The 12,802-nt window shown below is 57.1% G+C and overlaps 1 long non-coding RNA gene across 6 annotated transcripts; it reads left to right on the forward strand.

Annotated features, from left to right (window-relative positions):
- The first annotated feature begins 641 nt into the window (after positions 1-641).
- Positions 642-12,507, forward strand: LOC116579507. 6 transcript variants are annotated; one of them, XR_004281302.1, is made up of 6 exons: positions 642-1,338; positions 2,346-3,491; positions 4,624-4,730; positions 6,094-6,230; positions 9,466-12,018; positions 12,121-12,507. It is a non-coding gene; the product is annotated as an uncharacterized LOC116579507 (long non-coding RNA). The 6 variants fall into 6 exon arrangements; XR_004281300.1 differs by lacking the exon at positions 642-1,338 and having other exon boundaries at positions 1,453-3,491; positions 9,466-9,792; positions 9,982-12,018; XR_004281299.1 differs by lacking the exon at positions 642-1,338 and having other exon boundaries at positions 1,453-3,491; positions 9,466-9,667; positions 9,982-12,018.
- Positions 12,508-12,802: the final 295 nt, after the last annotated feature.

The following is a 12,802-nucleotide window of genomic DNA, read 5'->3' on the forward strand; positions in this document are numbered from 1 at the left end:
GGCGGCCGGGGCGCGCCGGGGCCGGGGGCGCGCGGGCCGGGGCCGGGCGAGGGCGGGCGGGCGCCGCGGGCCGCGCCGGGGCCGGAGCCGGGGGCGCGCGGCGCGGGCGGGACCCCCGCCAGGGGCCGGCGGGCGGGCGCGCGCGGGGCGCCGGGGGGGCCCGGGGCGGCCGGGGCGGCCGGGGGCGGCGAGCGGCCGCGGGCCCCCCGCTCACGGGCGGGCTCCTGGCCCGCGCCCGTCCCCAGCGGCGGCCGGTGCGCGGCGGCGGCGGCGGCCGCTCCTCGTCGTCGTCGTCGTCGTCGTCGCCCGGGAGGCGGCCGCCCCCATCTCCCCCCGCGCCGCAGGGTCTGTCACTGCGGGCCGCCCCCCGCCGGAGCCGCCCGGGCCATGCCCCCTCCTCCGCCTCCGCCCGCTCCTCCTCCGCCCGCGGCGGCCGCTGCTCCTCCTCCTCGTCCGCCGCCGCCGCCGCCGCCGCCGCCGCCGCCGCCGCGCCTGGGCCGGCCGGCCGTTGCCGGGTCGGGGGCCGCGGGCGGCGGGCGGGCGGGCGCGTCGGGAGCGGCGGGCGGGCGCGGGGCGCGCAGGGACGGGCGGGCGGGCGGCGGCGGCGGCGGCGGCGGCGGCTGCGGTGGCGGCGGCGGCGGAGGGATCTGCGCCGGCACTCGCGCGGCCTCGCGCTCCGGCCTCTCCCCGCGCCGCGGACGGATCCGGGCCGAGCGCGGCCGCCTTCGCTGCTGACGGGCGCCGGGACGAGGCGCAAGTGGGCGGGGTGGCCGCCTCTCGCGACAGCCGCGCCGGCCGGGCCCGCCCCCCCCGCTGATTGGCTCGGCCGGCCCCCTCTCGGCCCGTGATTGTCCCGGGCCCCCAATCCCAGTCGCCCCCGCCGCGGCCACGCCTCCTCGGGGCTGTCGATCACGCCGGAGCCGCCCCGGCCCGCCCCTCGGCGGCCGGCGGGGCCGGCGCGCCGGAAAACCCGGGCCGGATTCCCGCTCGCTTTTGTTCCCGCAGATTTGCGCCGAGCATTGTTTGAGGCGAAAGCCGGGCGTCCCGCCTTCCCGGGCGACTCCGGGGCGTCCCCGTCGGGAGCCGGCGAGGGTCCCCGCGCAGCTGCTGCAGTGGGGCCGCGGCGCCCCGTCCGCGAGGCTGTGTGACCTTGGCCGAGTCGCTTGGCCTCTCTGAGCCCCGGGCGCCCCCGCGGAAGCTCAGGGCCATCCTTCCCGCCCCGGGGGCTCGCGAGAAGGTCGTGAGCGGAGAGCGGGCCGGCGCCCGCCCGTGCGAGCCGCGCCCCCGGGGAGCCATTGTGAGCCTCCGGTCCGCGAGCGGGGAGCCGGGGCGGCGCAGGTGCGCCCGCGGCCGGTGCGGGGCTGCGGGCTGCGGGCTGCGGGCTGCGGGCTGCGGCCGGGCCCCTCCCGCGGCGGCCGTGCGTGCGGAGACCGCTGCCCCGTGCAGCCCCGCACCCCACCCCCGCCCGCAGGTCCCGCGTGCGGGTGTCGGTGACCCGCGCGCGGGCTCACTGGTTCACAGCCGTGTGAGCCGGGGGCGAGGGGCGCGCCCTGCCCTGCCCTCCCCGCCCTGCGGAGCTCAACCGGGTTCTCGGCAGCGCGCGGGACTAAGGACCGGATCCGTGCGCCGATTTCTTCGGGACACGGTCCAGGACGCTGGGCACTTCCGGACAGGACCTTCTCCAGCCTTGGGACTTCAGGGCCGGACAGATTTTGCAGAGCCACGCTAGGGAGAAGAAGAAAATGTGCTTCCCAATCCCTGACCCCTCTCCACTCCTTGGGCAGATTTCCCAGAGCCACTCTGGGGTTCTTGGCCAGTGACAGGAGGAGCAGGCATCCGGGTGACAGCCCCAGACACCCCAGCAACCAGTGACAGCCCCAGACACCCCAGCAACCGGGTGACAGCCCCAGACTTCCCACCATCCAAGTGGCAGCCCGAGACACCCCAGCATCCAGGTGACAGTCCCAGCCCTCCTAGCAACCAGATAACTGTCCCAGACACCCTAGCAACCAGGTGACAGTTCCCGGCATCGCAGGAACTGGGTGACAGCCCCAGACATCCCGGCATCCGGTGAGAGTCCCAGGCATGCCAGCGTCTGGGGGACAACCTGAGGCAGTGTAAAATCCACATGGACAGCAGGGGAAAGTCTGGCCTCATTGGGTCTTCCTGCCCCACGTCCCCAGTACAGACTAATTTCTATGCATAATGAACCCTTGTTCTCTTTGACCGCACCTTTTCAAGTGATTCCAGGAGAGTAGCCACATTCCAAAATTTATGATATGTGGAAGTAAAGCAAGGTGAACATCAAGGTGAGTCAACACCTTTGCCTTCTCTTGGTTTATTAGGTCACTCGGAGCGGAAGGATCTCGGGGCCTCCAGCACGGAGGGTTCCTCCAATCCAGCCCAGGCAGGCTGTGAAACCCCCAGGTCATCAAGCTGACCCATCTTCCAGTCCTAGCTCCCGCCAGTTGTGGGACCTCGGCCACTCACTCTGGCCTCCATCAGTAGAAGGAAGCCAGGACCCCACTCCCAGCCAGCACTGGGTGTCACAGGGGCTAACAGGGGCTCTGGACAGCTGGGACAACTGAGCCACACGTACCAGGAGGCCTCCTCCTGCCTTCTTGCCACTTTTGGGTGTGCTATTTGCTATTGAATGCCTGTACTGGCCGGAACGGTGAGGTCCCCAAAAGGCCATGTCCACCCAGAACCTCAGGATGGGACTTTTTTTGCAAATAGTGTCTTTGCAGATACACTTTAGGTAAGAATCAAATTGACAGTGTCCCTTGTAGCAGGAAGGCACAAGCAGAGACTTGGGACGGGGGACACCACGGAAGACAGAGGCATAGGGAGGAAGGACCCTCCCTTTGAGCCTGTGGAGGGAGCACAGGCCTGCGGCCTCTTGCCTGCGGCTGTCCGACTGCAGAAGAACACTTCTGTCGTGTGAAACCCCAGCCGGCGGTCGTTTGATACGGCTGCCCCCAGCTGCCACCTGGACGCTTCTGCAGCGCCGTGTGATTCAGCCCCAAGGACGGTGAATCACAGTCCTGCAGGACCAGACCCCGCTAAGGATGTGGGCCCCTCCAAGAGGAATGAAGCCCAGCTCCTCCACTTTAAGGAACAGACGGCCTGCACTCCCGTCTCCAGAGCAGATAGCCCACGCGCCTGCAGGAGCTTTCTCTTGGCCTACTGTCCTCTTCCTGGGAAGCAGCCGGGAGCCTCCCAGAGGCAAGAGTGGACGCTGACCTGCCTGCCCCTCCCAGCACAGTCCCTCGGCGCTGGCCATGAGGCTGTGGTTCTCTTAGCCCGCTGCTGCCTCCCTCCCACCTTGGGCTCCTTCCCTAAAACAGCCTCCAGCTCTGAGGGAGCTGGTCTCTCTCCTTCTGTCTGCAAAAGGTGACCCCTGGCTTCAAGTGGGATTTGAACATTTCTCCACCGCCTTCAAAGTGGGGGGCCTGAGGATCCATGGGAGGGGGCTGGAGGGCCGGCGTGGGGTAAGTCAGACAGCACGGCGTTCCTCCACACCATCAGAGGCGTTCTAGGTAAAAGGGAAGCAGGCCACGAGTTGAGACCAGGAGAGATTCCCAGTAAGACGCTGAGTGGAAGAGCAGGTTCACGCCCAGGAGTGGACTTACCCGCCACGTGCCTAACTCCAGCCGGGGTCTCCCAGTGCCGTGGGCCCTGCCCTCGGGAGCTCACGGTCTAGGTCTAGAGCAGAACAGTATGTCTGTCTATGTTTTCCATAGAGCTGGAATGGAATATACGTTAATACTATTTTAGAGAAAGAGAGACAGGGAGAGACTGGGAGTTTACCCCAAATGCCCCAAAGAAACGAGTTTTGCAATGAAGGTGTGATGTGCCTGGGACGACTTCCTGCGGCTGGAACGGTGACACTGGTGACACTGGTGACCCTGCTGCAGCGGCAGGACCAGGGTTGAGGCCAGAGCTCGGCCGCCGGGACTCCAGGTCCAGTGCCCGCACCCCACCGGGCCCCTGTCACCCCACTTCTCCCTTGTGACTCGTTCACAAGCTAACCCTAGAACAGGAGCCTCGAGACCGTGTTGTGATAGGAAAATGAAAAGAGAGGGTTAGGGTGGAGACTCCCTTTAAGACAAGAGCTCCCGGGCGCCTGGGTGGCTCAGTGGGTTAAGCCGCTGCCTTCGGCTCAGGTCATGATCTCAGGGTCCTGGGATTGAGCCCCGCATCGGGCTCTCTGCTCAGCAGGGAGCCTGCTTCCCCCTCTCTCTCTGCCTGCCTCTCCATCTACTTGTGATTTCTCTCTGTCAAATAAATAAATAAAATCTTAAAAAAAAAAGACAAGAGCTCCCCGAACAGTCAGGGACCACATACACACATAGGCTGGGTGCCGGGGTCCTAAGGGTTCAATGAGGGGTGGGCGTGGCCTCCAGTTGGAGACACCTACTGAGTTTCATTTTTCCTTTGTCCAAGGCCCCACCTTTCTGAGACAGAAGACAAGGGCCCCAAGCCCCTTACGTGCTGGCCTTGAGAAGTGAGGTCCCTACTCTTACTGACGGGAGCCTCTCCCGGTGCCTCAGCTCCTGAGCGCCTCGTGCGATCGCCGCAGCTCTCAGCCGGGTTCTGAGCTGCTGCTGTTCCACTTTACAGATGCCGCCCAGTCACCGTGGGCCCAGGGCCGTGCCGTTGGTGTGTGTGGGAACCACGCCCTGGCCTGTCAGTTGCCCAGACTGTCCGTCCCGGACGAAAGCCCGAAGGTGAGCTGTCATTTGTTCGTTATTTCTGCACACCAGAGACTGGTCACATATGTGGCAGCCGGTTTCTCCCAGCCTGGACTTTGCTGACTGAGTCCACCTGGAGTCGTAAATGGGCAGTCGTCCCATTCGTGCCTGGCGCTGTTTGTACACAGCTGCACATTTACCTCCAGGGAGGACCTGCTTTCCTGGATGTCTTTGACCTTTGGCTAGGTGCGGCATTTCCACAGCGGTGACTTGCCCTGGGCTCTTATTTAAGATGGACATTCCTTAGCCTGACCCCAGGTGTGGAGTCAGACTCCCAGGGGCTGAGGTCTTGGACTCTGCATTACGCTAGCTCTTGGGTAACCCCCGTCACCCTGACATTTGAAAATGACGTTGGGGAGTAGAGGTTTGGCTTTCAGGCATGTAGCCTGCTTCTTTGGACCAAGAGCAACCCCCACAATAATCGCTTAGGTCCGGATCCCAGGCCTACGCGAGCTCAGGGACCTTCCCTCCTCCTTCCCAGCCGGGGAAGCCGAGGCTTAGAGAGGTCACACCACCAGGGACTCGTGGGTTCTCGCTAAGTCCCGAGCCCTATTTCTTTTGTGTGTTTGTTCATTTTTCACATTTTCCCCGTTCTCACATCACAGTTATGTCTCTAAAAGTCCACAATTAATTCCCTGCTGCTTTTGGTTTTGTGTGTTTTGCTTATCTGTCTACTGTGGGAGTTCTCCAGCACACCCAAGTCATTTGACTGGTATAGTGGTTGCCTGTGTCCCTGTCGCCCAGCTTCCCTAACCATGGTTCATCGGTTGCTCTCACGCCACCCCGGCACAGGGGCGTTTTTCTAATGGACTATTTAAAAGCAAATAAATTCAGGGTTTTATACACATACAAGTCATAATATACATATATATTAATGCTATTTTGCCTGATTATGGGGTAATACATACTCCTTGTATAGAGGTTATGTCTCGCTAAAAGACAGTATAGAAGTCACAAATAATCTCACTTCTCGGTCATAACCAATGTTAGCATTCTAAAACACATCCCTCTAAACACTGTTGTATTCACATGTGTTCATGCACACCTGTTTTTACAGAAGTGGTATCCTCCGCAAAAATAGGGCTGTTTTCCGCATTTTGCGATCTCCTTTTTTCCATTTAACAACATATCGCAGAGGTCTTCCCATGTCACAGACTCTCTCCTAAGTTTTTCAAGGGCAGCCCAGAATCCTGTTGTTTGGATGCACTGCCATATTTCCCACTAATCCCCTATAGCTGGGCATTCAGGTTGTTTCTGTGCTTTGCTGATAGAGTTTCGAAAGGCATTTCTGCTTCACCCGGGCCTTGCACCAGGCTGAAACCCGATCTACCTCCTCTAGATCCGCTGGGTGTTTCTGAGAAGCACAAGCAGGGCTAACGTGCAGGAACTGGATTTCTTCCCAGCGCCATCCCAGGCAAGGCTTTATTGCCCAGCTTGACGGCTCAAGACGCAGGACACACCCAGACTCAAGTCCAGGTGAAAAACACATTCCAAAGGCAGATAACCTATTGTCTGGGTGAGGAGGGGTAACTCTAAAATATGGGAGGATTCTTTTTAAGCAAACACACCAGAGCTCGCCAGATCCAGTAACGCTCCCTCCTTCAAGGTGCTCACCCCGGAAGGTAGTGCTCCTGTTGTGATAAAACTGTGACTGCTTGAAAATACATCCATGAACTCCTCTTTCACACCGTTGTCTCCACAGTCCGTGTAAGAAATTTCTGGAGACGCTGTAGGCGGGAAAGTCTTTGTGCTTTGAGGTGGATTGATATCTGGAAACAGCCTCTGCTTATGAAACAAAATGAAAACAGCAGAGTCCACTATGTCTGGTTTGAGCAGAAACAGTGTTATTAAATTACAACAGGGACTCAGAGTCTTTGGAAGGGTTGGAGACCCAGATGTGGATGCCTTTTTTGTATCTATTTTTTTTTTTTTTAATGAGTTGCCTGTTCATGTCTTTTGCCCATTTTTCTATCAGGTTTTGCATCTTTGTTTCTGTTGATTTTTATTTATTTATTTATTTAATTTAAAGATTTAGTTTTAGAGAGATGGGGGAGGGGCATGAGCACAGAGTGGGGCAGAGGGAGAGAATCCAGCTGAGTGAGGAGCCCAGCATGGGGCTCTGTCCCACAACCCATGAGATCATGACCTGAGCTAAAACCAAGAACTGGATGCTTAACAGACTGAGCTACCCAGGTGCCCCCACATCAGTTTTTAAGAGTTTTTCATGTATTAGAGTTACTAGCCCTTTATCTGTGATTTATGTTGAAAATATTCTGTTCCAGTTTGTCTCTTGCTTTTGACTTTAGTTATGGTGTTTTTACCTTGAAAAAGTATTTATATGATCATTTATTACATCTGTATTTTTAGTTATAGTTAGGAAACCCCTCCCTAGAGCATGTGTGTTCTTATATTATGTATAGGATTTCATTTGGAGTATATTATTCATTTATTTGGGAGCGAGAGCACACATGCTTTCATGCACAAGCAGGGAGAAGAGGGGCAGAGGGACAGGCAGAATCTTAAGCCGGCTTCACACTCAGCACAGAGCCCAAGGCAGGGCTTGACCTCAGGACCCTGAGACCATGATCCAAGCTGAATCAAGAATGGAATGCTTAACACACTGAGCCACCCTGGCACCCCTGGAGTTTATTCTTACATGTAATATGAGGTGTTTGCTTTTGAAGCCCGGTTTTATTTTTAATTACACCAGGGTTGCAAATTAACATGCTCTAAAGAGGCCAGGAAAAAGTAAGATGGATGGAGTAATATAATAGAGGGAGGGTTATAGCCAGTCAGGATTATATTTAAAAAGCCACACAGATACTGGGGGACCTGAGTGGCTCAGTCGGTGAACCGTCTGCCTTCGGCTCAGGTCCTTATCTCAGGGTCCTGAGATCAAGCCCCACATTGGGCTCCCTGCTCAGCAGGGAGTCGGCTTCTCCCTCTCCCTTCCCCTCTCCTCCTCTTGTGATCTCTCTCTCTGTAATAAAGAAACAAAATATTAATAAATAAATACATACATAAACACACACAGTGGGTGTGTTAGTTTCCTAGGGCTGCATATATAAATTATCACAAACTTTGTGGCTTGAAGCCTTAGAAATGGATCCTTTCACAGCCTTGGAGGCTGGATATTTGGAATCGAAGGGCCGGTGGGGCAGCTTGGTGCGCCTTGGCCTGTAGCCATACCTCTCCAGCCTTTGCCTCCATCTCCATGTAGCCTTCCTATGCCTGTGCCCAAATGTCCGTTGTCTCGCAGGGCCCCCAGGCTTTGGGTTCAGGGCCCGCCCGATCCAGTGGACCTCATCTAGTGCGCATACATCTGCAAAGACCCCATTTCCAAATAAGATCACATTCCTAGGTGCCAGGTAGACATGGGTTTTGGGGGGACACCAGCCCAATCCAGTGAGGGAAAGGTGGTGCTGTCTGGGGCCCCTACAACCTGTGTGCTGAGAGCGTGGGGACCCTCGCGGGGCTCTACTGCTGCTGCTGTGGTCATCCGTGCCCAGCAATGAAGAGTTGCTATATTGGGTCACTTGTGCTTCATTCGGAAGATCAGTTTTGAAAATCTCTGATAGCCTGTCACGTTAAAATGCCCTGAAAAAAGGAAAAAAAAAAATCTGGCCAACCAAGTGTGACCTAATGGATGGCCTGCCCCACAGTCTGCAGAAGACAGGCTTGTTCAATACGAATATTTGCGTTTCCCCTCGGAGGCCAGGTCTGTTTTGTTTTCTCTTTCAGGGTAAGGGGCGAATTTCTACAAATTCCTTTGCGCCCCAGAAAGTGCCATTTCATACCAGAGGGGAAGGAAGATGGTTCTTCCCTGCCATGAGATGGGGGAAGGGGACTCTCTTGCAGCTCTCCCTGGAAGACCTCCCAGGGTAGGCAGAATTCCAAGGATGCCTCCCCTTCCTCCCCTCCGCCAGGATTCGCAGCCCCTGGTTATCCAAACACTAATTTAAGTGAAGAGATTATCTGGGTGGGCCTGGCCCAATCAGGTGAACCTTAGCAGTAGAGTGTTTTCTCTGGCTGGTGGCAGAAGGGGGTGTCCGCGATGTCAGAAGGGTCAGGAGGACGGGACATGCCAGCGCTGTTTGTAAAGCGACAGGGCCGTAAGGGAAGGAAGCAAGGGTGGCCCTGACCTCCAGCCGGCAGAGGACACAGGGAGCTCAGACCTTTGGCCTCAAGGAAGTGGATTCTGCCACAAGCTTGTGCTTGTAAGCAGATTCTCCGCCTGGCAAGAACCCAGCCACTGGCACCGTGATTTCTGCCCCTGAGACCCTGAGCAGAGATCCTAGGTGGCGTCTGTTCTGATTTCTGGCGTGGGCAGCTGCCAGCTGTTACGTGGGTGCTGTTTCCGGCCTCTGAGTTTGGGGTAATGGGTTCTGCAGCCGCACAAATTAACATACCTCTGCTCCTGGGGAAGGTCTGAGGGTGGGGATGCTGAGAATGATGAGGGGATGAGGGTGTGGGGTCGGACAATGCCGTGGTCCCCTCCCCTGGCCCCTGCGCGCATTCAGACTCCTGCCCATGAGAACTTCAGGCCCCTGCAAAGGCACAGAGGCACCAAATGAACTCGGCTTGCGGTGTCCTCGGTGGCTTCAGAGGTTGATGGGAATCAGATGCACGTCCTCTCTTCTTGTGCTCGAGCTGTTACTGAAGACGAGGGAGCCAGGTGGTTCTAACCACATTTTATCCTGCTGTTTTATAGGTTTTTAGGACCCGGAGCAATCTTGCTAAAGTCCTTTAACATAACAAATTGCGTCTTCAGAGTGACATCCCAGAAAATTGCATTCTTCCCCCCACCCCCGAAAGAACCAAGCAGCAAAGGCTTTTGCTCTAGGTGCCCCTGGCTTGGGGGCCAGGAGCTCCTACCTCGTTGACTCGGAGATGGTGGGCGTAGCAGGTGCTCGGTAAGCACTAGCAGGTGGCGTTCGGGTCCTCAGGTGGAATGCTTCTTCTAGCTCACCCCACCCCTACGCCGTGAAGCCGCCTGCCCCCGGGCTGCTCCCCCAAGAGCAGTTTCCTCGTCACAAAGGTGAGGACCAGGGAAGGGACCCTGCCTGCACAGGTGTGTCACCTGGGGACAGATAACCACCGCCGGTGCTGGGCCGGGGAGGAGCCCTGAGCGCTGAGGGGCCACGTGGGCGGCAAGTGCAAGGTTGCGGGTGGAGGTTAGGTCCCCATGGAGCAGGGCCGTTCATGGAAACCATTTCGTCTCTGACAGATTTGGGGATTCATGTGTCCAAGAAAACCCTCAGGCGGGCGGAGGAGAGACAAGGCCCCGCGTCAGCGGCGTCTGGCGGACAGCGGGTGTGAGGAAGGAGAAAGGCCGTCTGAGGCCCCGGCTGAGCAAGGCTGACCCGAGGCCACAGGAGCAGGGGTGGGGGGGTGGGGCCTGATCTTGGAAGAAGACGTCTTTGTGCCTCTGAAGGGGGCAGGTGTGGTCCTTTATATTCCCTCCCCGAGACAGCAGGCTGACGCAGTCTCTGTTAGGGGTCGTGTCCCCCAAAAAAGACGTCTTGGAGTCCTTATCCCTGGTTCCTGTGAATGTGACTCTATCTGGAAGTAGAGTCTTTGCAGGTCTCATGGGCAGAGACAAGGTCACCAGGGTGGTCCCAGTCCACGGACTGGTGCCCTTCCGGAAGAGGAGACAAGGCCACGGTCACGTGACGACAGAGGCGAGGAGCCCCGAGAGCTGGAAGGACCTCCCGTCGAGCCTCCAGAGGGAGACAGACCCTGCACCACCTTGACCCTGGGCTCGTGGCTCCAGAGCTGAGAGAGAACAGCTTTCTGCTATTTTAAGCAGCCCCCGCCCCACAATTCTCCCTTGTTGGTGCCTAGCCGATTCCGTGGCTTGCCCATGGAAGCCTTCCCAAAGCCATCTTCCCTCTGGTGGACCAGACAGGTTTAGGGCAGGAGCTGCTGCGGAGGTCGGAGGGAGCAGATTCTCGTCTTGGCTCTCAGCCCCAGCTTGCCATGTCCCCCCTCCCTTCGCAAAATGGAGGTAGAAGTATCTGCTTCAAAAGGTGGCTGGGGAATGACAGGAGATCTCGCTCAGCAGGGCGTCAAGAAGTGGGGGCTGGTGGCCCTCTAGGAGCATCTTCCTCCTGTGTCCTGATGAAGGTAAGGGTCCCACACCAGGCTTGGAGCTGGAAACAGTGGAGACGGCCAGCGGGAGAAGACTGCCACGTCGCTTGGACTCTGAACGAGCTCTTGATGCTGAATGAGTCCCCTGACCTTAGGGTGCGTGGTGTGTGTGTGTGTGTGTGTGTGTGTGCGCGCACAGCACAGAAAATCCCCAGGTTGGCCCAAGCCATTTCCGTGTCACGGAACAAAAACAACAGGATGTTATCACACCTGCTGTCATTTATCCAGTGGGTTTGGTGCACAGGGACCAGAGTCTCAAGTCACTTTTAAAGGACAGGCAGCTAGCGAGTGCGGAGCTAGGCCTCAAGGCTGGGCGCATTCTGTGCCTCCTGCCAAGCACGGCCAAGCTAAAGGTTTTGGCACCCAAAGCAGGAAAGGCAGAAATGCCAGGGGACAAAGCACTTTCATGCCTCATTTAACCCTGTGACATGCCTTTGAAATCAATAGATCCTTATCCTCACCTGGCAGAGGAGGCCGTCAGGCCTTGAGGAAAGAGAATAGATGCTGACAGAGTGGGACCTGAACAAAGGCTTCCTGGTCCCCAGTCCTGCTCCTCCTGTCCCCTCCAGGATGGCACAGCTGGAGGCCAATAAGGAAGGTCCTCGTGGAGTGTCCCTTCCACTCGGCTCAGGTGACCTGGTGTCATGGAGCTCGCAGCCCTTGTGGGGACCTGCCGGAGGCCGGGTACTTTGTATGGTTTCTCCTGGTTCTGCTTTCGCAGGTGAAGAGGCTGAGTTCCCTCCGCACACAGCCAGCAGCACGGACCCCTGTCCTGGCCACTGTGTGGCCCTAATCCTGTCAGAGGTTTCCAGACCGAGTGGAAGCCTCACCATCACGTGTGGACCACCGCACGTGTGTCGTGCTTGTGGGTGCCATGTGTGTTTGACGTCTGCTTCCAGTCTTGTTTGAAGAATTGTTTCTATAGCTGGTGTTTCTTTAAACCACTGGTCCACATGTCATGTGTGTGGTTCTCCTCATGCATGGGCTCCTTGGCGCTGAGACTTTCTCTCTTCCGTGCAGGGACAGCATGCCACACGGACATCTGAACGGAGCCATCAGAGCCGAGCCTGGTTACGAAATGCACAAAGGCCGTGCCAGCACATCCCAAGGGAAGGTCAGTCCCGCCGACACGTGTCTGTTAGAGCCTGAACTAAATTCTAAGCTCCCTGAGAACAGGGACTGGGTCTGATACATGTTTGTAACTTTGGGTTTCCAGCTCTAGATGGACGCCTTGCATAGACACTGGCTAAACGTTTGCTGATGGTTGTTCCAACGTCCCAAATAAGTTTTTGCAATGCTTTGTCCGAAGGTCTCCCTTCTCTTCTGTAAAGATGGTGGTACCACGCCAATTTCTCCAATTAGTACAGCATCTTGTCTATCAGAGATGGTCTGTTTTGTGTAATTATGTTTCTATCCTCATGCTTGTAGAGAGGAATTTTTCCCAAAGTATTGTTAATATTTCCTTATAACACACCGTGAGCCCCAGGATGGGAAAGACTTGATTTGGAAGAGAATTTGGGGGTCACATGAGGTTAACTTCTTAATTAGCAGATGAGAAAAGAGGCAAAGGAGCCATTGGGGATCCCCCAGCCGACCCACGTACCAGCCTGCAGCCGACCCGCGCACCAGCCTGCCTTCGGGAGCAGACGGCCACCGGAGAGAACAGTTGTATGATTCGCACATCTTCGTATTTCTGGTCACCTGTCTTTGACTACGTCTTTCTATATCAAGTGTATGATAACATTTAATGGTAATATGTTCTATTCACTATTCATGCATGCTTCTGACATTAGCATGTGGCGTTACCCACGTAACCCGCTAACTAGCAGCTTAAAAAGCCAAAAAGTCCTGAGATAGGAAGACTCCAGAGTTGGTTATGCTGTGGCTCACAGACACCA

Source organism: Mustela erminea, chromosome 19 (genome assembly GCF_009829155.1).
Source record: "Mustela erminea isolate mMusErm1 chromosome 19, mMusErm1.Pri, whole genome shotgun sequence".
Lineage (NCBI taxonomy): Eukaryota > Metazoa > Chordata > Mammalia > Carnivora > Mustelidae > Mustela > Mustela erminea.